Source organism: Nicotiana sylvestris, chromosome 5 (assembly GCF_000393655.2).
Source record: "Nicotiana sylvestris chromosome 5, ASM39365v2, whole genome shotgun sequence".
Lineage (NCBI taxonomy): Eukaryota > Viridiplantae > Streptophyta > Magnoliopsida > Solanales > Solanaceae > Nicotiana > Nicotiana sylvestris.
In genome coordinates, this window is record NC_091061.1 from 68,599,095 (window position 1) to 68,623,707 (window position 24,613).

General features: G+C 42.5%; 1 long non-coding RNA gene across 1 annotated transcript; it reads right to left on the reverse strand.

Annotated features, from left to right (window-relative positions):
- Positions 1–9,758: 9,758 nt before the first annotated feature.
- Positions 9,759–23,825, reverse strand: LOC138891082 (uncharacterized). The gene is made up of 2 exons (XR_011407392.1): positions 23,397–23,825; positions 9,759–10,046 (listed from the first exon to the last, which is right to left on the reverse strand). It is a non-coding gene; the product is annotated as an uncharacterized lncRNA (long non-coding RNA).
- Between the last annotated feature and the right edge of the window lie 788 nt (positions 23,826–24,613).

The following is a 24,613-nucleotide window of genomic DNA, read 5'->3' on the forward strand; positions in this document are numbered from 1 at the left end:
GTAATTATGTGATGACCCAAAAGGTCGTCACTTGTTTTTAAAATGAATTCTGCATTCCAAGGCCTTAAAACCTCTTTCAGCATCACCTCGATTTGCATGCGCAGTCCGGGCGCATAGCCGAAAAGCTATTATGTAAAAATCTGTGAAAATGTTGAAATTTTAACTTAGAATGTATTTAAGTTGACTTCGGTCAACATTTTGGGTTAACGGACCCGGACCCGAACCCGTGATTTGACGTTCTCGGAGGGTCCGTGGAAAAATATGGGACTTGACATGTGCCCGGAATCGAATTCCGAGGTCCCAAGCCCAAGAAATGAATTTTTAAAGAAAATTATTTACTGGAAATTTCTATATGTTTTGGAAATGAAATGCATATAGAATTTGATGGTATCGGGCCCATATTTTGGTTCCGGACCCGGTACAGGTCATATATGTGAAATAAGATGAGTCTGTGAAATTTGGTAAGAAATGGAAGTCGTTTGAGGTGATTCGGACCCGTAGTTGTGAAAATTCATGCTTTGAAAGTTTTGAGGTTTTTCTTAGATTTCTATGCTAAATTCGTTGTTTAAGAGGTTATTTTGGCAATTTGATCGCACGAATAAGTACATATGATGCTTTTGAGTTAGTGCGTATGTTTGGTTGGGAGCCCCGAGGGCTTGAGTGAGTTTCGGATGGGTTTTGAAAAGTTTTGAACTCATAAAAAGTTGCAAGTTTTTGGTTGTTCAGTGCCCATGGATTTTGTTCTTCGCGTTTGCATGGTCCCACTCGCGAACGCGTAAGGCAAATATCCTAGGTACCATATTTCTTCTTCGCGAACGCGAAGCCTGAGATGCAAATGCAAGGTTGAGGGGGGAATACCCTTCGCGAACGCGTCCAAGCACTCGTGAACGCGTAAGGTTAAAGGCCTGGGGGACGGGCTCACATTTTGTTCTACGCGAACGCGGCCATTGGCCCGCAAACGCGAAGGCTCGAGGGGTCAAAGCTACGCGAACTCAAGCCCAATGTCGCGAACGCGAAGGTCACTTAGGCCCAACTCTTCACAAACGCGACAGGCCTATCGCCAAAGCGATGAAGGCCTGTCCAGTAATTTTAAAACAGAAGCAAAAACGGGACTTAATCAAAATTTCATAACTTCTTCTTCCAAACTCCAAATTGGGCGATTTTTGAAAGAGTAATTCACCACCAATTCATAGTTATGTAATCTTAGACTCATTTTCTTCAATTTCCATTAACACCCATTAGATTTCTAGGCTTAAATCATGTTCTTAAGGGTAGAAAATTAAGGATTTGGGTAGAATTAGGGCTTTTTGTATAATTGTGATTTAGACCTCGTTTTGGGGTTGAATTTTGGGACTAATTATATATTCGGGCTCATGGCTGAAAGGGTAATCGGGTTTTGGTCTGAACCTCGTGTTTTGACCAAGCGGGCCCGGGGTCAATTTTTTGACTTTTTGGGAAGAATGATGGGAAAGCTATAATTAAGCATTGGAATTGGATTGTTTAGCGTTTATTGATGTTATTAAGTCGATTATGTCTAGATACAATTGGTTTGGAGATGAATTCAAAAGGAAAAGCGGTGTTTGAGGCTTGAGTTGGTCGTGGAAGTTCGAGGTAAGTGTTTGGCCTAACTTTAGCTTGAGGGATTAGGAGTTGTGTCCTATTTGCTACTTTCTTCTTGTTGAGTACGACGTATAGAAATGGTGACAAGTATCTATACGTTGGTGTCAAGCATAACCGTAAGTCTTAAATTGAAATTATTGTGTTCTGAAATAATACTACGGATGCTTAAGTTGATGATTATCTGTATTGGGCAAGGATTATGATTATTCTTGTGGAAATTATGTATGACTGAGTATTGGTGTTAGCTGAGGTAGTTAGATGTTGGAACAAGTTTGGTTATAGTTGTTTCTCCCTTGCCGAGACGTAGTTACTTATATTGTCGATTCTCTTGCCGGGATAGTGTAGTTCTTTATTGATCCCTTGACGGGACTCTTGTTATGATTGTTGTTGATTGTGTATGTGGATCGGGTTGCGCGCCACAACAATGATATATTTGGATCGGGTTGTACGCCACAACAATATTATATATGGATCGGGTTGCATGCCGCAACAATGATATAATTGGATCGGGTTACACGCCGCAACAATGATATAATTGGATCGGGTGGCACGCCGCAATAGTGATAAATGATATGGATCGGGTTGCACATCGCAACAGTGTTGTTATGTGTTGGGATCGGGTTGCACACCGCAACAATTGATAATATAAAGTGTTTATGGATTTGTTACAAGTTCCTTATTGTTTTGTTGAAAATTCTAAGTTGTCTTTATGCCTTTTTCTTGATTTACTGTGGATACTGATATATCCCCGCAACATGTACCCCCTTTTCAACTTTATTGTCACGACCCCAGTTCGCCCTCCGTAAACCATCATGATGGTACCAAGTCTCTATGACTAGGTAAGCCTGAATTGCGGAAGAAAAACTAAAATTTGTGAAAGTAAAACAATTTAAAATAGGAATAAAGTAATAATAGTGTTTAAATGTGCCGCTCAGCATACACCATGTTTAACTTTCAACACCAATACGCAAATCCAAGACCCAAAAACCAATGAATCACAAGTTAAGATCAATACTACATAGCTCTAACTCTAGAATGTCTAATAAGAATAGAAAAATATAGAAGGGCTAAATACTAAAAGCAGGAATAGAAAGCGACTTCTCGGTTTGTGGACGCGGCAGATGTACCTTGAAATCTCTAGAGCAGTCGCCTCCTCAAGGATGATAGGCCTGAGTAGCGGTACCTGGATATGCACATGAAAAACATGCGCAGAAGGGCCATGAGTACACCACAGCGGTACTCAGTAAGTGCCAAGCCTAACCTTTGTTTGGTAGTGACGAGGAAGGTCAGGGCCCTACTGAGATTAAATAATATAAAGATGACAGAATAAGATAAGCAGTACAATTGAAAATCTACAGTAAGAATCTACACAAGATAATAAGAGTATAATAATGGAAACAGAGATGAAGGCAAACAACAAGGAAGTACCACTCATAACAAGGATGATAACCGGGGATCTCTTGGTATCCCGAGGATCTCTTGGTATACTCAATATATGTTAGGGATCTCTTGGTATCCCGAGGATCTCTTGGTATCCTCAATATATACTAGGGATCTCTTGGTATCCTCAATATACGTTCCAGGATCTCTTGGTATATCGCACCTCAGTTCAGATCATAAATACGTACAGGGGATATCCCAGGATGCCGTACCGTATTCCCAAAGTAAAACACACAGTAGCAACACAAGAATACCTAATTAAGCTAAATTTCGTACGAAGTAAACAGTTAATCATAGACTAACATGCTACATGTAATTCAATTAAGGCAGTTTAAGCAAATAGGCAACTAAGTCAACTAAACATGCTTTTCTAAACTAGCAACGGGCTAAATTCACAAGTAGAATAAAACAGGAAAAAAAGATTTCAATTGAAATACTTAAGGAAAAATCGGATTTTCAACAATTAGCTCAAGTACGCGCTCGTCACCTCACGTACAAGGCATTTCAATTATCAAATATATCATATCCTAAGGGGAAGTCCCCCCACACAAGGTTAGACAAGCCATTTACCTCGAACCAGCTCAAAATCAACCCGACACCACGTCTTTGCCACGAGTACTCGACTCCAAATGGCCCAAATCTATTCAATTAAATTGCATAATGTAAATAACACTTCAAGTAACTGATTCTCTAATTAAAGTCTAAGCTAATACGCGAAATTATGTAAAATTCAAAAAAATACCCCTCGGGCCCACATCTCGGAAGCGGGTAAAATTTATATTTTCAGAATCCTCACACTCTCACGAGTTCATGCATACCAAAATCGAACATCAAATGATCCCTTAAATCATTACTCAAAGGTCTCCAATGCTAAGCCCTAGTGTCCCCAAATTTTCACCCTTAATTTCCATGATTTCTAGATCTAATCCGTGAAATAATAGCATAAGAACGTGTTTTAGGTCCAAATTCGTTACCTTAATGAAGTTCCCTTGAAATCCCTCTTTCAAATCGTCCCAAAAGCTCCCAAGTCGTGATAAAAATGGTGAAATAAACCCCAAAGTCGCGGAACCCCTTTTAAAATAATCTGCCCCAGCAGTTTACGCATCTACAGCCTTGGGACCGCTTCCTTGGGACCACATGTGCGGAACAAGGGGTCACATCTGCGACGTACACTTAACGTCCAATTTCCGCACCTGCGATTTCCCGTCTGCAGGTGCGGTACCGCTACTGCGGTTAAACTACTCGCATCTACAGAACCTGCTGCTTCTACACAACTCCGCTCCTGTGATCGCTAAGCCGCATCTGCGGTGCCACACCTGCGGAACCCAAACCACAGGTGCGATTATGGCAGCACCAGCAACTAAAACTGCAACTTAAACTCCAACATTTCCTCCGTCAACCATCCGAATTCATCCCGAGGCCCTTGGGACCTCAACTAAAGGCACCAACAAGTCATAAAACACTACCCAAACCTGTACCAATCCTTAAAACACCTACAACAACATCGGGACCTTGAATTAACCAAGGATTTAAGCCTAAGAACTCCAAAATTTCTCAAAATATGCTTTCGATCAAAAAGTCTAGCAAACCTTTTTCTGAATGACCTGAAATTTTGCACACACATCACATTCAACACTACGGAGCTACTCCAACTTCCGAAATTTCATTCCGACCCTCGAATCAAAATATCACTATAGGACCAGAAACTTCAAAAATTCAACTTTCAGCATTTCAATCCTAAATTAGCTACGGACCTCCAAAATATAATCCGAACACGTCCCTAAGCCCGAATTCACCTAAAGGAGCTAACAGAATCATTGGATTTCCATCCCGAGGCCGTCTTCACACTGTTCCGAATACGTTCAACTTTCCAACACTTAAGCTCTCATTTAGGGACTAAGTGTCCCAAAACTCCCCGAGACTCAAAACCGAACATTCTAGCAAATCAAAATAGCAGAAATAAACTCGAGGAAAGCAGTTAATAAGGGATAGGGGCATAAATTCATAAGACGACCGGCCAGGTCGTCACATCCTCCTACACTTAAACATTCGTTCATCCTTGAACGAGCATAAAGATATACCTGAAGTATTGAAAAGATGTGGGTAACGACTGCGTATATCTTGCTCGGTCTCCCAGGTTACCTCCTCGATCGGCTGACCCTGACACTGAACCTTTACCGATGCAATGTTCTTTGACCTCACCTTTCTAACCTGCTTGTCCAATTGCCACTAGCTTCTCAATATAAGATAGATCCGTGTCCAACTGGACCGAACTGAAATCTAACACGTGCGACGGATCACTATGATACCTCCGAAGCATCGAAACATGGAATACCGGATGAAATCCTGCCAAGCGGGGAGGTAAGGCAAGCTCATAAGCAACCTCCCCATAATGCCTCAATATCTCAAAAGGTCCAATAAACCTCGAACTCAATTTCCCTTTCTTCCCAAATCTGATAACGCCCTTCATATGCGATACCTGAAGCAGAACCCGCTCTCCAACCATATAGAAAACATCATGAAACTTCCGACCCGCATAACTCTTTTGTCGGGACTGGGCTGTATAGAGTCTATCCTAAATCACCATGACTTTCTCTAAAGCATCCTGAACCAAGTCTGTGCCCAATAGTCTAGCCTCACCCGGCTCAAACCAACCTACCAGGGTTCTACACAGTCTCGTATATAAAGCCTCATACGGTGCCATCTGAATGCTGGACTAATAGCTGTTGTTGTAAGCAAACTCCGTCAATGGCAAGAACTGATCCCAAGACACTCCAAACTCAATCACACATGCATGGAGCATATCCTCAAGAATCTGAATAGTGCGTTTGGACTGTCCATCCGTCTGAGGGTGAAATGTTGTACTCAACTCCACCCGAGTACCTAACTCATGCTGAACGGCCCTCTAGAACTGCGATGTGAACTGAGTACCTCTATCTGAAATGATAGACACTAGAATACCATGCAGACGAACAATCTCCCGGATATAAATCTCCGCCAACCGCTCCGAGGAATAAGTAGTACACACATGAATGAAATGAGCGGACTTTGTCAGCCAATCCACAATCACCCAAATAGCATCAAACTTCCTCAAAGTTCGTGGGAGCCCAACTATAAAGTCCATGGTTATCCGCTCCCACTTCCACTACAGAATCTCTATCTACTGAAGCAACCCACCCGGTCATTGGTGCTCATACTTCACCTGCTGACAGTTGAGACACTGAGCTACGAATCCAACAATATCTTTCTTCATTCGCCTCCGCCAATAGTGCTGTCCCAAGTCTTGGTACATCTTCGCGGCACCCGGATAGATGGAATACTGCGAACTATGGGCCTCCTCTAGAATCAACTCTCGAAGCCTATCAACATTGGATACACAAATTCGACCTTGCATCCTCAATACCCCATCATCACAAATAGTCACATCTCTGGCATCACTGTGCTGAACCTTATCCTTGAGGGCAAGCAAATGAGGGTCATCATACTGCCACTCCCTGATACGATCAAATAAGAAAGACCGAGAAACCACGCAAGCTAGAACCCGACTGGGCTCTAAAAGATCCAATCTCACAAAATAGTTGGCTAACGCCTGGATATCCATCACCATAGGCCTATCTGATGCTGGTAAATAAGCCAAACTCCCCAATCTCTCTGCCCGACGACTCAAAGCATCGGCCACCACATTGGCCTTGCCCAGGTGATACAAAATGGTGATATCATAGTCTTTTAGCAACTCTAACCACCTCTGCTGGCACAAATTTAAATTCTTTTGCTTGAACAGGTGCTGCAAGCTCCAATGGTCAGTATAAATCTCACAGGGAACCTCGTATAAATAATGGCGCCAAATATTCAAGGCGTGAACAATGGCAGCTAACTCAAGGTCGTGAATAGGGTAATTCTTCTCATTTATCTTCAACTATCTAGACGCTTAGGCAATCACCCTACCGTCCTGCATCAACATCGCTCTGAGGCCAACCCTCGAGGCATCACAATAGATCGTATAAGACTCCGAACCTATAGGCAGTATCAAAATTGGGGTTGTAGTCAAAGCTTTCTTGAGCTTCTGGAAGCTCGCCTCACACTCCTCCGTCCACTGGAACGGAGCACCCTTCTAGGTCAACCTAGTCATAGGGGCTTTAATCGATGAAAACCCCTCAACAAAACAACGGTAGTAACCCGCCAAGCCAAGGAAACTACGGATCTCTGTAGCTGAGGATAGCCTGGGCCAACTCTGCATGACCTCTATTTTTTTCGGATCCACCTGAATGCCCACACTCGATACCACGTGGCCTAAGAATGCCACTGAATCCAACCAAAACTCACATTTCGAGAACATAGCATATAAATTCTTCTCTCTTAGAGTCTGAAGCACAGTCCTCAGGTGTTGCTCATGATCTTCCCGACACTGGGAATACACCAGAATATCATCAATAAAGACAATGACGAACCAGTCAAGATACGGCCGGAACACACTATGTATCAGATGCATAAAATCTCCTGGTCATTGGTCAACCCAAATGACATAACAAGGAACTCATAATGACCATACCGAGTCTAGAAAGCAGTCTTCGGGATATCTGGCTCCCAAATCTTTAACTGATGGTAACCTGAGCGCAAATCAATCTTAGAAAACACCCGTGCGCCCTGAAGCTGGTCAAACAGATCATCAATACGAGACAAAAGATAACGGTTCTTCAATGTAACCTTGTTCAACTGGTGATAATCAATACACAGACACATAAAACCATCATTTTTCTTCACAAACAAGACATGAGCACCGCAATGTGTTACACTAGGCCGAATAAAACCCTTATCAAGCAATTCCTGTAACTAATCCTTCAACTCTTTTAACTCAGGAGGAGCCATATGGTAAGGAGTAATAGAAATGGGCTAAGCGCCCGACAGCAGATCAATGCCAAAATCAACATATCTATCAGGCGGGCATGCCCGGAAGATCAGCTGGAAACACATCGGGAAAATCCTGTACTACTGGGACTGAATCAATAGAAGGGGTATCAACACTGACATCTCTCACATAAGCTAAATACGCGTCACACCCCTTCTCTACCATACGCTGAGCTTTAAGAAAAGAAATAACTCTACTGGTAGTGCGATCTAAAGTACGCCTACACTCAACACGCAGTACACCTGGCATAGCCAGTGTCACGATTTTAGAGTGACAATCAAGAATAGTATAATGGGGTGACAACTAGTCCATGCCCAAGATAATATCAAAATCTACCATGCTGAACAACAATAAATCGACTCTGGTCTCAAAACCAATAAGAGTGACCAAACACGACAGATAAATGATGTTTATAACTAGAAAATCTCCCACATGAGTAGAAACAAAAACATGGGAACTCAAAGAATCCTGAGGTACACCCAAACACGGAGCAAAATAAGAAGACACATAAGGATAGGCTAAGCCTAGATCGAATAAAACTGATGCATCTCTATGACAAACCAGGACAATACCTGTGATGATAGAATCGGAGGCGACAGCCTCGGTAAGGGTAGGAAAGCCATAATATCTGGCCTGGCCTTCCCCTCTAGCTGGCTGGGCAGGTGGGGTAGCAACTGGTGCGGTGATTATAGCCTGAGAACTCTGCGGAGCGCATTGTGGCTGAGAAGTCTTTGGAGGTGCACTCCTCCCAAGTCTAGGGCAAGCCCTCACCATATAGCATGTGTCACCACACTCAAAACAAACTCTGGGAGGATGTGGCAGTGGAAACTATGAGGTACGGGTACTCCAAGACCCCTCTACACCTGGAACACTGTGAAATATGAGATGCAAATTGAGCTGGCTGACCCACAAAACCTCTACCATGCCGTACTCTTCCTCCAAAATAAGGACCAGTGGGTCTCTCCAGTCCACGAGGCCTCCTCACTTCCCTATATTCTCTCTCCTGACCTCGTCTGTCCTCTCTCTCCTAGACCCACCTGTCTTCTACTCGGCGAGAGGTCCTCACCACCCGCTGAACTAGGACCACAGGCTGTGTCGCTATGACACCCAGAACCCGACCAATGAGAACTCGCTGCTCTGGAGTGGGGGTGGCGGAAGTCTAGGTCCTTTCCCCGATCTGTGAAGTAGTTGGTACAACCTGAATCAACCCCGCCTGAACTAACGTACCAAATATGCTCAGGAACTGTGCTAATGTCTCCTGAAGTGCTGGAGCAGTAGTAGCAGTAGGCGCATTCGGTGCCTGCACTCTGTATGGAACTGCTGGTGGCTCCTCGGTGGTTGTTCGCATGGGTGCTCTAGCTGCACCGCATGCACATCCTCGGCCTCTACCCCGGCTCCAACCTCTGACGGCTCTCGTAGAGGGAGCGAGTGTCTGATCATCTTTGGTAGCACGTGTCCTCACCATCTATGAGAGAATGGAAGACAAAGGTTTAGGATTCGTGATGTCAAAAAATCTCGCACGATAGGGAAATCAAATGAAGTGAAATTTTCCTAACGGTTACATAGCCTCTCGTAGATAAGTACAGATGCCTTCGTACGGATCATCGAGACTCTAATAAATCGGCTTGTGATTCATGACTCCTATGAACCTAGAGCTATGATACCAATTTGTCACGACCCCGGTTCGCCCTCCGTGAACCATCGTGACGGCACCTAGTCTCTACGACTAGGTAAGCCTGAATTGCGGAAGAAAAGCAAAAATTTGCGGAAGTAAAACAATTTAAAACATGAATAAAGTAATAATAGTGTTTAAATGTGTCTCTTGGCATACACCATGTTTAACTCTCAACACCAATAGATAAATCCAAGACCCGAAAACCCATAAATCACAACCTAAGATAAATATTACATAGCTCTAACTCTGGAATGTCTAATAAGAACAGAAAAATACGGAAGGGCTAAATACTAAAAGCAGGAATAGAAAGGGACTTCTCGGTATGTGGACGCGGCAGATGTACATCGAAGTCTCTAGAGCAGTCGCCTCCTCAAGGATGATAAGCCTGAGTAGCGGTACCTGGATCTGCACATGAAAAACATGCGCAGAAGGGGCATGAGTGCACCACAACAATACTCAGTAAGTGGCAAGCCTAACCTCGGTTGGGTAGTGACGAGGAAGGTCAGGGCCTTACTGAGGTTAAATAAAATATAAAGATTAATAGTATAGAACAGAACAATATAAATAAGTACATCAGTAAAAATAATACATGATGTACAGGACAACAACAACTCTGCAGAAACAAGGTAATCACAGAAAGGAAATACAGCTCAGCACCAATAATAACGATCGGGGATCTCCAAGGATATCGTCCTGTAGTCCCATGTGTACATATCCAATGGATCTCCCAGGATCCCGTCCCGTACTCCAACTCATAGTGCGTGGGGATCTACCGGAATCTCATTCCGTAGTCCCAAATGTAAATAACCAACACTGGGGGAATCTACCGGGTGCATTCCCGTAGTTCCATATAACTATGCAGGGGGATCTACCGGAATCCCACATCCGTAGCCCCAAAATAAACAGACAAGGGGGAGATACCGATATCCCACATCCGTAGTGTCAAAATAAATACACAGCAACAACAGGAAAATATACAGAAATGGCAAACTTCATAATAAGGCAACAAGTGATTCTAGCCTAGCATGCTGCACAGAATAGGCAGATTGAGCAAATAAAGAAATTAAGTCACTTAGACATGCTTTCCTAAGCTAACAAAAGGCTTAATAGTGCAAGTAATAGAGACATGAAAAGGAAACATACTAGTAATTACTTAAAGAAAACCGAATTTCTAACAATTAGCACAAGTACGTACTCCTCACCTCACGTACAAGGCATTTCAATTACCAAATATACTAATCCTAAGGGGAAGGTTCCCCACGCAAGGTTAGACAAGCCACTTACCTCGAACCGACTGAATAATCAATTCAAAACCACGCTCTTACCACGAGTACTCGACTCCAAATGGCCCAAATTTATTCAATTCAATTTCATAATGTAAATAACACTTGAAGCAATGATTCTACAATTAAATTCTAAGCTAATACGCGAAAGTATGTAAAATGACCAAAACACCCCTTCGGCCCACGTCTTGGAATCGGGTAAAATTTATATTTCCGGAAACCTCGCACTCTCATGAGTTCAGTCATATCAAAAGTATAAAAATCATACCTCAATTTGTCCCTCAAATCATCACTCAAATGTCTCCAATTATACAAGCCCTAACCCCCCAATTACCACTGATTTTCCTTATTTTTTCATGCTTAAATTGATAAAAATCATTGCAATAACGAGTTTAGGGACTAAAGACCTTACCCCAATGAAATCCACTGAAAATCCCTCTTGAAAGGTGCTCCCCAAGCTTCTTCCCATTTTGAAAAGATGAAAAATGACAAAATTTCGCGAAGGCAAGAATTTATATGTTCTGCCCAGCAATTTCCGCATTTGCGGCCCTAGGACCGCATCTGCGGAGCCAAGGTTGCACCCGCGACTTTTCACTTAAAGGTTGACTTCCGCATTTGCGACTCCCAATCCGCAGATGCGGTACCGCTTCAGCGGTATTACCACCTCTTCTGCGGTTCCTGAAGAATGAATAAATTCCTCTTCTGCGGCCACTGAACCGCTTCTACGGCACCGCACCTGCGGAACACAAATTGCAGGTGCGGTTATGATAGAACCAGCAGCTGAAGCTGCAACTCTAACTCCAAAATCTTTCCATCAACCATCCGAATTCATCTCGAGGCCTCCGAGACCTCAACCAAACATACCAACCAATCCTAAAACATCATTCAAACTTGTTCCAACCTTCAGAATGCTCAAAACAACATCAAAACACCTATTTTTCATCGAATTCAAGCCTAAGAATTCCAAAAACTTTAAAAAATACGCTTTCGATCAAAAGGTCTATCAAACCTCGTCCGAATGACTTGACATTTTGCGCAAACGTCACATTCAACACTATGGAGCTACTCCAACTTCCTTAATTCCATTCCGACCCTCAGATTAAAATCTCACTATCGGACCAGAAACTTCAAAAATTCAACTTTCGGCATTTCAAACCTAAATTAGCTACGGACCTCCAAAACACAATCAGAACACACCCCTAAGCCCGAAATCACCCAACGGAGCTAACAGAATCATCGGAATTCTATTCCGAGGCTATCTTCACACTGTTCCGACTACGGTCAACTTTCCAACACTTAGCTCTCATTTAGGGACTAAGTGTCCCAAAACTCTCTGAAACTCAAAATCGAACATTCCGGCAATTCAAAAATAGCAGAAATAATCTTGGGAAAAATAGTTAATAGGGGATCGGGGCGTTAATTCTTAAGACGACCGGCCGGGTCGTCACATCCTCCTACACTTAAACATTCATTCATTATCGAACGAGCATAGAGACATACCTGAAGTAGTGAAAAAATGAGGGTAACGGCTGCGCATATCATGCTCGGTCTCCCAGGTCGCCTCCTCGACTGGCTGGCCCCGCTACTAAACCTTTACTGATGCAATATTCTTTGACCTCAGCTTTCTAACATGCCTATCAAATATTGCCATTGGCTCCTTAACATAGGATAGATCCTTGTCCAACTAGACTGAACTAAAATCCAACACATGCGTCAAATCACCGTGATACCTCTGGAGCATCGACACATGGAATACCGGATGAACTCTGACCAAGCTCGGAGGTAAGGCAAGCTCATAAGCAACCTCCCCATCACGCCTTAATATCTCAAAAGGGTAAATAAATCTCGGACTCAACTTTACTTTCTTCCCGAATCTCATAATGCCCTTCATCGGTGAAACCCAAAGCAGAACCCGCTCTCCAACCATATAGGAAACATCACGAACCTTCCGGTCCGCGTAACTCTTCTTTTTGGACTGGGCTATACGGAGTCTATCCTGAATCACCTTAATCTTCTCCAAAGCATCCTGAACCAGGTTTGTGCCCAACAATCTACCCTCACTCGGCTCAAACCAACCCACCGGGGATCTACACCGTCTCCTATATAAAGCCTCATACGGTGCCATCTGAATGCTGGACTGATAGTTGTTGTTGTAAGCCAATCACGCCAATGGCAAGAACTAATCCCAAGACCCTCCAAACTCAATCACACATGAACGGAGCATATCCTCAAGAACTTGAATAGTGCACTCAGAATGTCCGTCTTTTTGAGGGTGAAATGTTGTACTCAACTCCACCCAAGTACCCAACTCATGCTGAACGGCCCTCCAGAACCGTGATATGAACTGTGTACCTCTATCTGAAATGATGGACACTGGAATACCATGCAGAGGAACAATCTCCCGGATATAAATCTCCGCCAACCGCTCCAAGGAATAAGTAGTACACTCAGGAATAAAGTGAGCGGACTTGGTCAGTTGATCCACAATCACCCAAATAGCATCGAACTTTCTCAAAGTCCGTGGGAGCCCAACTACAAAGTCCATGGTGATCCACTCCCACTTCCACTATGGGATCTCTATCTGCTGAAGTAACCCACCCGGTCTCTGGTGCTCATACTTCACGTGCTGACAGTTGAGGCACCGAGCTACAAATCCAACTATATTTTTCTTCATCCGCCTCCACCAATAGTGCAGCCTTAAATCCTAATACATCTTTGCGGCACTCAGATAAATGGAATACTGCGAGCTTTGGGCCTCCTCTAGAATCAACTCTCGAAGCCCATCAACATTGCGTACACAAATCTGACCCTGCATCCTCAATAACCCATCATCACCAATAGTCACATCTCTAGCATCACCGTGTTGAACCTTGTCCTTGAGGACAAGAAAATGAGGGTCATCATACTGCCGCTCCCTATTACGATCAAATAAGGAAGACCGAGAAACCACGCAGGCTACAACCCGACTGGGCTCCGAAAGATCCAATCTCACAAACTAGATGGCTAAGGCCTGAACATCCATTGCCATAGGTCTCTCCGATGTTGGTAAATAAGCCAAACTCCCCAAACTCTCCGCCCGATGACTCAAAGCATCGGCCACCACATTGTCTTTGCCCAGGTGATACAAAATAGCGATATCATAGTTTTTCGACAACTCTAACCCACTCCTCTGGCACAAATATAGATCCTTTTGCTTAAACAGACGCTACAAGCTCTGATGGTCAGTATAAATCTCACAAGGAACCCTGTATAAATAATGGCGCCAAATTTTTAGAACCGATGCAGTATGATATAAAAACTATGGGTGTAGTCAAAGATGTCTTGAGCTTCTAAAAGCTCGCCTCACACTCCTCCGTCCACTGGAATAGAGCAAACTTATAGGTCAGTTTGGTTTTTTTATAGGGGTTGCAATCGATGAAAACCCCTCAACAAAAAGACGGTAGTAACCCGCCAAGCCAAGGAAACTGCGGATATCTATAGCTGAGGATGGTCTGGGCCAACTCTGCACGGCTTCTATCTTCTTCGGATCCACCTGAATACCCTTACTCGATACCACATGGCCTAGGAATGCCACTGAATCCAACCAAAACATTTCGAGAACTTAGCATATAACATCTTCTTCTCTCTCAGAGTTTGAAGCACATTCCTCAGGTGTTGCTCATGATCTTCCCGACTTCGGGAAAACACAAGAATATCATCAATAAAGACAATGACGAATGATTCAAGATACGACCAAAACACACAGTGCATCAAATGCATAAAGGTTGTTGTGGCATTGGTCAGCCGAAATGACATAACAAGGAACTCGTAATGACCATACCGAGTCCTGAAAGCACTCTTCGAGATATCTGGTTCTGAATCTTCAACAGATGGTAACCTGAGCGCAAATAAATCTTAGAAAACACTAGTGCGCCCTAAACCTGGTCAAACAGATCATCAATACTAGGCAAAGGATAACGATTCTTAACTGTCACTTTGTTCAACTGGAGATAATCAATACACATATGCATAGAACCATCCTTTTTCTTCACAAACAAGATAGGAGCACCCCAAGGTGATACACTGGGCTAAATAAAACCCTTATCCAGCAATTCCTGTAATTGATCCTTCAACTCTTACAACTCAAGAGGAGCCATATGATACAGAGGAATAGAAATGGGCTCAGTGCCCGGCAACAGATCAATGCCAAAATCAATATAACTATCAGGAAACATGCCTGGAAGGTCAGCTGGAAACACATCGGGAAAATCCCATACTATTGGGACTGAATCAACTGAAGGGGTATCAATACTGACATCTCTCACATAAGCTAAATACGCGTCACACCCCTTCTCAACCATACACTGAGATTTAAGAAAAGAAATAACTCTACTGGGAGTGTGATCTAAAGTACTCCTCCACTCAACACGCAGTACACCTGGCATAGCCAGCGTCACGGATTTGGTGTGACAATCAAGAATAGCATATTGGGGCAACAACCAGTCCATGCCCAAGATAATATCAAAATCTACCATGCTGAGCAACAATAAATCGGTTCAGGTCTTAAAACCAGTAAGAGCAACCAAACACGACCGATAGATGCGGTCAACAATAAGAGAATCTCCCACATGAGTAGAAATATAAATAGGGGAACTCAAAGAATCCCGAGATACATCTAAATGCGGAGCAAAATAAGAAGATATATAAGAGTTAGTAGATCCTGGATCGAATAGAACAGATGCATCTCTGTAACAAACCAGTATAATTCATGTGATGATAGAATCGGAGGCAACAACCTCGGTACAGGTAGGAAGGGCATATTATCTGGCCTGGCCTCCCCTTCTAGGGCGACCTCTACCTCCCCGACCTCCGCCTCTAGCTGGCTGAGCAGGTGGGGTAGCAACTGGAGCTGTAACCATAGCCTGAGAACCCTGTGGGGCACGCTTTGGCTGAGAAGTCTGTAGAGGTGAAACCCTCCCAAGTATGGGGCAATCCCTCACCATATGGCATGTGTCACCACACTCAAAACAAGCTATGGGAAGATGTGGTGGCTGTGAATGGCTCGGGCCAGGTCTGCTGGACTGACCTCTAAAAGCACCCCGCGCAGGAGGCGCGCTAGATGCTAGAGGTGCATAATAAGGCTCCAAAGGTCTAGGAGGAGCTGGAATACCACTGGCTACTAGAAGAGCTGAATGAACAGGGCGACTCATATAACCCCTACCATGATGACCTACTACTGGGGCTCGGGCACCAGAGAAATGGCCCAACTCTCGAGACCTCTAGGCCTACCTCTCCTCTCTCTCCCTAGCATGCATACCCTCAATCCTCCTAGAAATGCTCACCACCTGCTGATAAGAAATATCCATCTCCAATTCACGAGCCAAGGTCGCACCTGCGACTTTTCACTTAAAGGTTGACTTTCGCATCTGCGACTCCCAATCTGCAGATGCGGTACCGCTTCTACAGTATTACCACCGCTTCTGCGGTTCTTGAAGAATGACCAAATTCCTCTTCTGCGGCCACTGAACCGCTTCTGTGGCACCGCACCTGCGGAACCCAAACCGCAGGTGCGGTTATGACAGAACCAGCAGCTGAAGCTGCAACTCTAACTCCAAAATCTTTCCGTCAACTATCCAAATTCATTCTGAGGCCTACAAGACCTCAACCAAACATACCAACCAATCCTAAAACATCATTCAAACTTGTTCCAACCTTCGGAACGCTCAAAACAACATCAAAACACCTATTTTTCATCGAATTCAAGCCTAAGAATTCCAAAACTCTAAAAATACGCTTTCGATCAAAAAGTCTATCAAACCTCGTCTGAATGACCTGAAATTTTGCACACACATCACATTCAACACTACGGAGCTACTCCAACTTCCGGAATTCCATTCCAACCCTCAGATCAAAATCTCACTATCGGACCGGAAACTTCAAAAATTCAACTTTGGCATTTCAAGCCTAAATTAGCTACGGACCTCCAAAACACAATCCAAACACGCCCCTAAGCCCGAAATCACCCAACGGAGCTAACAGAACCATGATATTTCCATTTTGAGGCCGTCTTCACACTGTTTCGACTACGGTAAACATTTCAACACTTAAGCTCTCATTTAGGGACTAATTGTCCCAAAACTCTCCAAAACTCAAAACTGAAAATTCCAGCAAATAAAAAATAGCAGAATAAACTTGGGGAAAACAGTTAATAGGGGATCAGGGCGTTAATTCTTAAGACGACTGGCCTGGTCGTCATATCTAAAGTCCTAATTGTTTTTCTTGTCACCTTAGTATTTTCACCTTTAATACCTTAGGGGTCTGTCTAGAACCACCTATAGGTAGAGGTCCTAAATCCCTCTAGGACCATTAATAAGGGATGGGTAATAGCACACAATAGAGATCGCTGACCAACACTCGCTTCTCCTCAATAAGGGGATGGGAATGGTCTATATGGGATATGATGACTACGCGTTAATGTGACGTGTAGCCCGTCATTGAGGAGTGTTTAATGGACATTGTGTGGGGTGATCCAATAGGCTAATAGACCTAGGACTCCCCCTTCCCGAATTTTTTTTAAGACTTTGTCTTATACAACTTGTCTAGAACTTTTGTCTTATTTGAGTCATATAAACATGCCTTATTTGTAATTATTTGTTTCAAGTACTTATTTGGACTAATTTGTGACTATAAGTTCGGTCGAGACACACAATTGTGGACCAAGAGGAGTGCCTAATACATTCCCCTTGAGGTCATTTCGAGCCCTTACCCTAATCTCTGGTAATGCAAACCAATCCAAGAGTTAATCACTCTAGGTGCCCTAACGCACCATAATCCGTTAGGTGGCGACTTTTCAAATACTCAATTCCCAAAAGGAAATGAGTTATAACACCCCATGGAATGTCGAAACCAAGACCTTTCTCCGCAGAGGGAAAAAAGGTGGCGCGACAGCATGGCGACTCTGTTCGGGATACCTTTACGCTTTTACTATAACGAACTTATCTTTTTACTAATTAGTCCAAGCATGCTTTATCCCATACCCTTCTCGCTTATTTGAATTTAACTGTCCATTTGTTAAGCATTTATGGGTTTTTTTCTGAAACTGACTTGTCTCTTTGTTTTCTTTTTCCTGTAACTGTCTTTCAATTATTTAAATGTTGTAATTATTTTTCCTACGTGAAAATACTTGACTACATGTTATTAATTGCTGCATAAATCATGCTCCACATCATATTCCACTCGTGCGTATCAAATTCTATAGCAACGCTTTAATGAGTGGTTGTGCTCTTCCTATTTACTACCCTTAAATTCGAAAAGCCTTATTTGCGGTAAAACCAGTCGATCAACGGTGCAGTTGACAGTTTTGTGCCTTCCCCCTCGAGTTGTCTACTTGAGGGTACCAGTTTAAAACCCCAAGAATCCTTTCTCTAGTTAAAATTGTTCATGCATCATGGTCAAACCTAGTCGGATCAGTTATGTTGTCCACATGATGATCCTTTAAGATAAGCCTTATCTAAAGTCCATCGGGTTTTCCATAATCCTAACGGACACCACCATATTCTGTGCATTAATTTGGAGAACTAAATGCTGGTATGTTGATCATAAATGTATAAATAGTCGAGTCTGGTGGGGGTAAGGTCTAATCCTTTTGTTTTGCAAAAAATGAGGCACGAGGTCCCCAGATTTGGTATGGTTAGCAACATCCCACCATTGTTGCTAGATTGGTGGGAGGACCTTTCCTCAAGTAACAGGAAATATGTGAAAAAGTACCTGGGTGACCTGCCCTCCTTGCTAGATATTGAGCCAGATAACAAACTGATCGAGGCTGCCACTTTATTCTGGCATAGTGAAAGAGCTGTGTTTCGTTTCGGTGACATAGAAATGACACCTCTTCTAGAGGAATTGGAGGGCTTGCAGGATTGACTTGGGACAGTCCCGGGCTATTGGTACTAGAAAACCGTATAGGTAAAGGATTTTTTAAAATGATTGGGGCTGAAGAAAAATGTCGACCTAGTGTGTTTGAAGGACTCCTACATACCTTTCAAATACCTGTACGAGAGGTATGGCCATAGCAAGTCTTTACGCACTTACCATGATGAGATCTCTCTCACTTCTCTGGGTCATATCCACCACAGAGTGTTTGTATTCATTGTATGTTTTCTAGGACTGATAGTGTTCCCAATGAAAAAGGGAATAATCTACACTAAGTTGGCCATGGTCGCCAAGACTCTGATGGAAGGGATTAATGGACAGACATATACCATAGTCCCCATAATCATAGCCGACATCTACAGGGCTCTGGAGAGCTGTCAAAGAGGGGTCAAGCATTTCGAGGGTTGTAATTTGTTGCTGCAGTTATGGTTGCTGGAGCATTTCCAAAAGGGTCGTTATTGCCAAGAATTTCCGCAAAGGGCTTAGAACGACCATATTTCCTTCCATCACCCTAAGCAGATAACTTACATTCCAGATAGATTTGCTTAGCCAGAAAGTGCCAGAGAATGGGTAAAGTTCTTCGACAGTCTGACCAAGGAATAGGTGCAGTGGAAGTTTGAATGGTTCCCAACAGACGAGTTTATTATCAGGTTCAGGGATGCTCCGCACTTTGTGCTGATCAGGTTGAGATGGATATACCCATATGTCCCTATGCGAGTTATGAGGCAAGCAGGCAGAAAACAGGTTGTACCAAGGGTTGTCAAGATGAGTCATTTTAGGGCAGACTTTCAAGATGAAGATGTCCCTTACAAGTGCCAAGCTCAGCACAAGTGGCACTAGAAAATCATTATGGAGAAAAACACCATTGACCCAGACAGGTATCATACAGGATGCGAGCCTCTCTACTCGGCATGGTTGGAGGACAATTTAAAAGGAATGGTGATACCAGGGGCCGGTCGAGGGAACAGAATCATAGATGAGGAAGCTGAAGCTCAAGTCAAATACAACAGGCTGCGCAAGAGGGTCCACGACTCTGAGAATGAGCACCAGAAAATACATGAGAGGAATGTGAGGTTGATCGAGGAGTGGAAAGAGAAGGAAATCACTTCCAATAGGAAACTGGAATATCTAGAGCGAGGAATAGTGTAGCTGGAAGGCAAAGCCATAAAGAGGATTGAAAATTGCCAGAACACCGAAGGAGTTGAAGGAGGACATTTGGACAGAGCCTACTTGCTGCTGGGGCTGCGCGGGCTGGGGGATCTATATGATGGAGTCCGAAAGATCAAATCTAGGGAAGGTCCTTCTGGGACCAAATAGGCTAGATTTACTTGCTTTTCCTAAAAATGTAATAAGGCCAAGTGCCAGTAGTGACTTATTTTATTATTTTCTTAGTGTCGTTTTGGGATCCATCTATTTTTATATTATGAAATGAAGCATTTATTGGCATTAAAAGTTCTCCAAATTTATTTGTCGCTAGACCTACCTCGGGCACAAAGAGGTTCCCAAAGTAGGACACAAATTTATATTTCTGTAATATGTGTTTAAATACTACAAACATTTCAGAATCCTCACTGACTTGTTACCTTTTTATTTTTGCTTATTTTTATTATTATTCTCATCCCCTTAGGTTGGTTCACTCATACCGGCCTCGTCAGCATATCATACCAGATCTAGAGGCCCTCCACCTCCTTCTCCTAGAAACACAAAAGGTAGAGGAAAATCAAAGATGGATGACTTAAGTGGAATCCGAAAGGAAAATATTGAGAATGCAGAGACTTCAGATGGCCGTAGTACTCTGGCCCAAATTATCTGGTTTTGAGACTGGAACAAAAGATACTGGAATTGCAAGGAGAATTTGAGCAGGTTCATAACTTGGAAAATTTGTCACTCACCCTCAATGTCCCCGATATCCATCAACAAAACTCAAAGAACCCGACGCCTCCTCAGAACACACAAAACCAGCAACCACAAAATCCTACCGCACAAAATCAATATGCAACCCCACCCCAAAATATCAATCCGCTGCCCAAAACACACCACAACCCATTTTCGATCCCCGAAACTCCAGAAATGACCATAACTACACCCAGGTTCCTGGCACCCATCAAAGCAACCCCATATATGCGGAAACTATACCTCATTCTACCTAACCAATCTCCTGTGTACCGGAATCCTCTGAGAAGGACATGCTCATTAAGAACATGGCTGAAGAACTCAAGAAGTTGAAAAGTTGAGTTCAAGGTGTTGAAGGCAACAAAGGAATATAGGGTTTGAACTATGAAGATCTGTGCATATAGCCGGATGTCGAACTGCTAGAGGGGTACAAACCTCCGAAGTTCGAAATGTTCGATGGTACAGGTGATCCCTGGGTTCATTTAAGGACCTATTGTGACAAGCTTGTCGGGGTGGGAAAGATGAAAAGATCCGGATGAAGCTCCTTTTGAGGAGCATTACTTGGGATGCTTTGTCTTGGTATATCAGCCAAAATCCCAAGAAATGGCCCAATTGGGTAAGCATAGCATCATATTTCATGGACCGATTCAGGTTCAACATAGAGAATGCACCGGATGTCTTCTACATTCAGAATCTTAAGAAGAAACCTACCAAGACTTTTCGTGAGTACACTACTCGTTGGAGGTCGGAATCATCCAAGGTTAGGCCCGCTTTGGACGAAGAACAGATGAATAAATTCTTCGTCAGGGCACAGGATCCATAATATTATGAGAGGTTGATGGTCATCGAAAATCACAAATTCTATGATATCATCAAGCTCGGGGAAAGGATCGAGGAAGGAATCAAGAGCGGGATGGTAACGAATTTCGAGGCACTGTAAACCACGAATAAGGCACTACAATTAGGTGACATATCCAAAAAAGAGATGTTGGGGAAGTAATGGTGGCCCAGGGCCCAAAATCTCCACTAACCTATCAAACACCTCCGCTTACCTGTCAAACAGCCCCACCTCCATATCAAACACCTCCACCCACATACCAAGCATCACTTCCTACATATCAACCTTCATCTCACAGATATTCTCAACCAGCCATTGTCCATCACACCTATAACTCCCAACCATCCCACTTCCAATCACCACCAGCTACCAAAAACTATCCAAGACCAAGACCCAATTTCAACCACAAGCCACCCAGACAATACACCGCCATTGCTGAGCCCATCGACCAACTGTATGAAAGGTTAAAAGCTGCAGGTTACGTCACTCTTGATCCCACTGTGGCATTAGAAAATTCATCCCAAGGGGTCAATCCGAACAAAATCTGTGCGTACCATTCTGGTATGAGAGGGCACACAACTGCTGAGTGCCGAACATTGAAGGATAAGATCCAGACGCTAATTAACAACAAGGTCATACAAGCAAACGAAGTTGCTGTCACACCTCCTTTTTCACTACACCCCGAGAAGGGGTATATAAGAGAGTTTTTTCCAACTTAAAGTGATAATTGAAATGGGATTATTTATTTATTAAATTCAGAGTCGCCACTTGGGATGGTTTGTTTTCTGGCGTCCCAAGTCACCGGTTTATTTTAAAATTCCAAATTGAGGAAAATTCGACTTTCCTTTTGAAGTCTGTGAACCAGAAATTCTGAATAAGGAATTCTGTTAACCCGAGGGAAGGTTTTAGGCACCCCCGGATTCTGTGGTTCTAGAACGGTCGCTTAAACTATTATAATTGGTCTATTAACTGATTTATTACATGTTTTAGCCTATGGTACATTTTTAACTTATTAGCCGCTTTTAATTTATTTTAGGAAGATTCAACGTTATCTAAAACACGTCTTGAACCACGCCACATGAAATGCACCCGCAGTCCTTGACATATTTTATTTAACATTGTTGAGATTTGGATTTGGGTCACATGAAATGCACACCCGAGTTTAAGGAAATTAATTTAAACTACGCACCTAAAGCAACTACGCACTTTCAAGTTTGCGAGGGCCATGGAAAATTCAACAAAATGGCACACCTTGATTTCTAAAGGATTAAAATTAATTAAGTGAGGACCATGAAAACATCAACATTAACAATTTACATCGTCCAAAATCTAAAAGAAATTCAATTGAAGCTCATGTTAAAAGAGGAAGACCATAACAACACTTTATCACGCCATTTCATTCCAATAACAAATATAAATTTCAGCACCTATTTGCAGGTACTCCAAATTTTAGATGCTTGAAATAAAATGTTTTCAAGCCAAAATACACAGAAAAATATGAAAGTAAAATAATTACTAAAATAATGAAGTAAAAACATGCATTTCTGTCAAACCAAGAAGTGTACAGATACAAGCATATATAAAAATCAACACCATAAGATTACTAAATCAAAAAAATATTAAATAGTAAAAATTAAACCCCATCTGTCGCCATTAGCATTCCGAGAGCCTTTACAAGAACTTATCAGATTCATTCGCGAGAAAACAACTACCACGATCTAAAAGACACACCCGAAATTGAGTTGCAAAGATTTTCATTAATGAGGTAAAGAACATGCAAGTTCAAAAATATATAAAAAAATAGAAATACAAAAAAAAATAAAGAAAACATACTTTCAATTCTTAGATGTAGCCACAACAAGAAAAGGACAGCAGAAATAAAGCATTCCTCGGATCAAAAAGCTTTGTAAAACCCAGAACAATGGACAGTAACTCGGCAATTGCAGAATCACGATTTTCTCCTAATTTTTCATTTTTTTTTTTTTTGCTTCTTTTTCAAATTCTTTTACTTCATGTCTATAACTTGAGGTCTTAATTCTAGATGGCTAAGGTTTTTTTTTGGGTAATGAGAGGGAAAATGGAGTTCGCTCAATGATGAGGGAATTAGGAGGTCGTGAATCCGCAACGGCTAGGATTTTTGGGTTAGGAATGGGGTTTGTCCGGTTCATCTCTGTTTAAGATGGAGAGGCAAAACGTCATTTCTGTTGTTCTCCATGGGAGGGGAAAAATAGCGCCGCTCTGGGATTTTCCAGGGTGAGCTCTAGCTAGGTTTTTGGGGTAGGGTGTATTATAAGAAGGGGGATCCGGTCAGGTAACGGGTCGGGTCAGGCGGGATTGGGTAGGGAGATTGGGTAGTGTGTTTGGGCTTTGGTAGATTTGGGTATAGGGTTTGGCCCAAATTCAAATTAAACTCTTTTCTAATTTCCTTTCTTCTTCTTTTTTCTTTAATTAATTAAAATCCTAAATTAATCTATTTTTGTAGAAATTAAAATTCTCTATTTATATTTAACATTAAAACAACTAATTAACTTAAAACTAAAGAAAAATGGTAATTTTAAAGACTAAAAGATAAATTGTAAAAATGACAATTTTTAAGGATTTTTCTATGATTTAAAAATGCATGAAATGCAAATAAATAATGAAAAATTCCTAAAATTAATAAAAATTATTTTTTGTTCTATTTTTTAGGAGTTATTTTCATGTAGGGCAAAAATCACGTGCTCACAGCTGTCTCTCTTAATTTTTACTCCGTGGGAAGCATTTTTGAAAGATTTGACCGCACTCTACTCCCGAGGTTGCCTACATATCTTTGGCTATAAAGGAATCATGTCAGTGCAGTTCGAGAAATTTTGGTAGCTGGGACTACCAAAAAGCTATGATTATACTGTTGCCGCTGCTACTACTGCTTGCTGAGCTCCTTATTTCCCCAAGACAAAACAAAAATAAGCTAGACTAAACTATGATCTGTGCATTACAAAATTCCTATCTATATCTTCAAACTTGCTCTTGTGATTCATGTTGCCTTGTTGACTTGTACCTCCCAGGTGAAG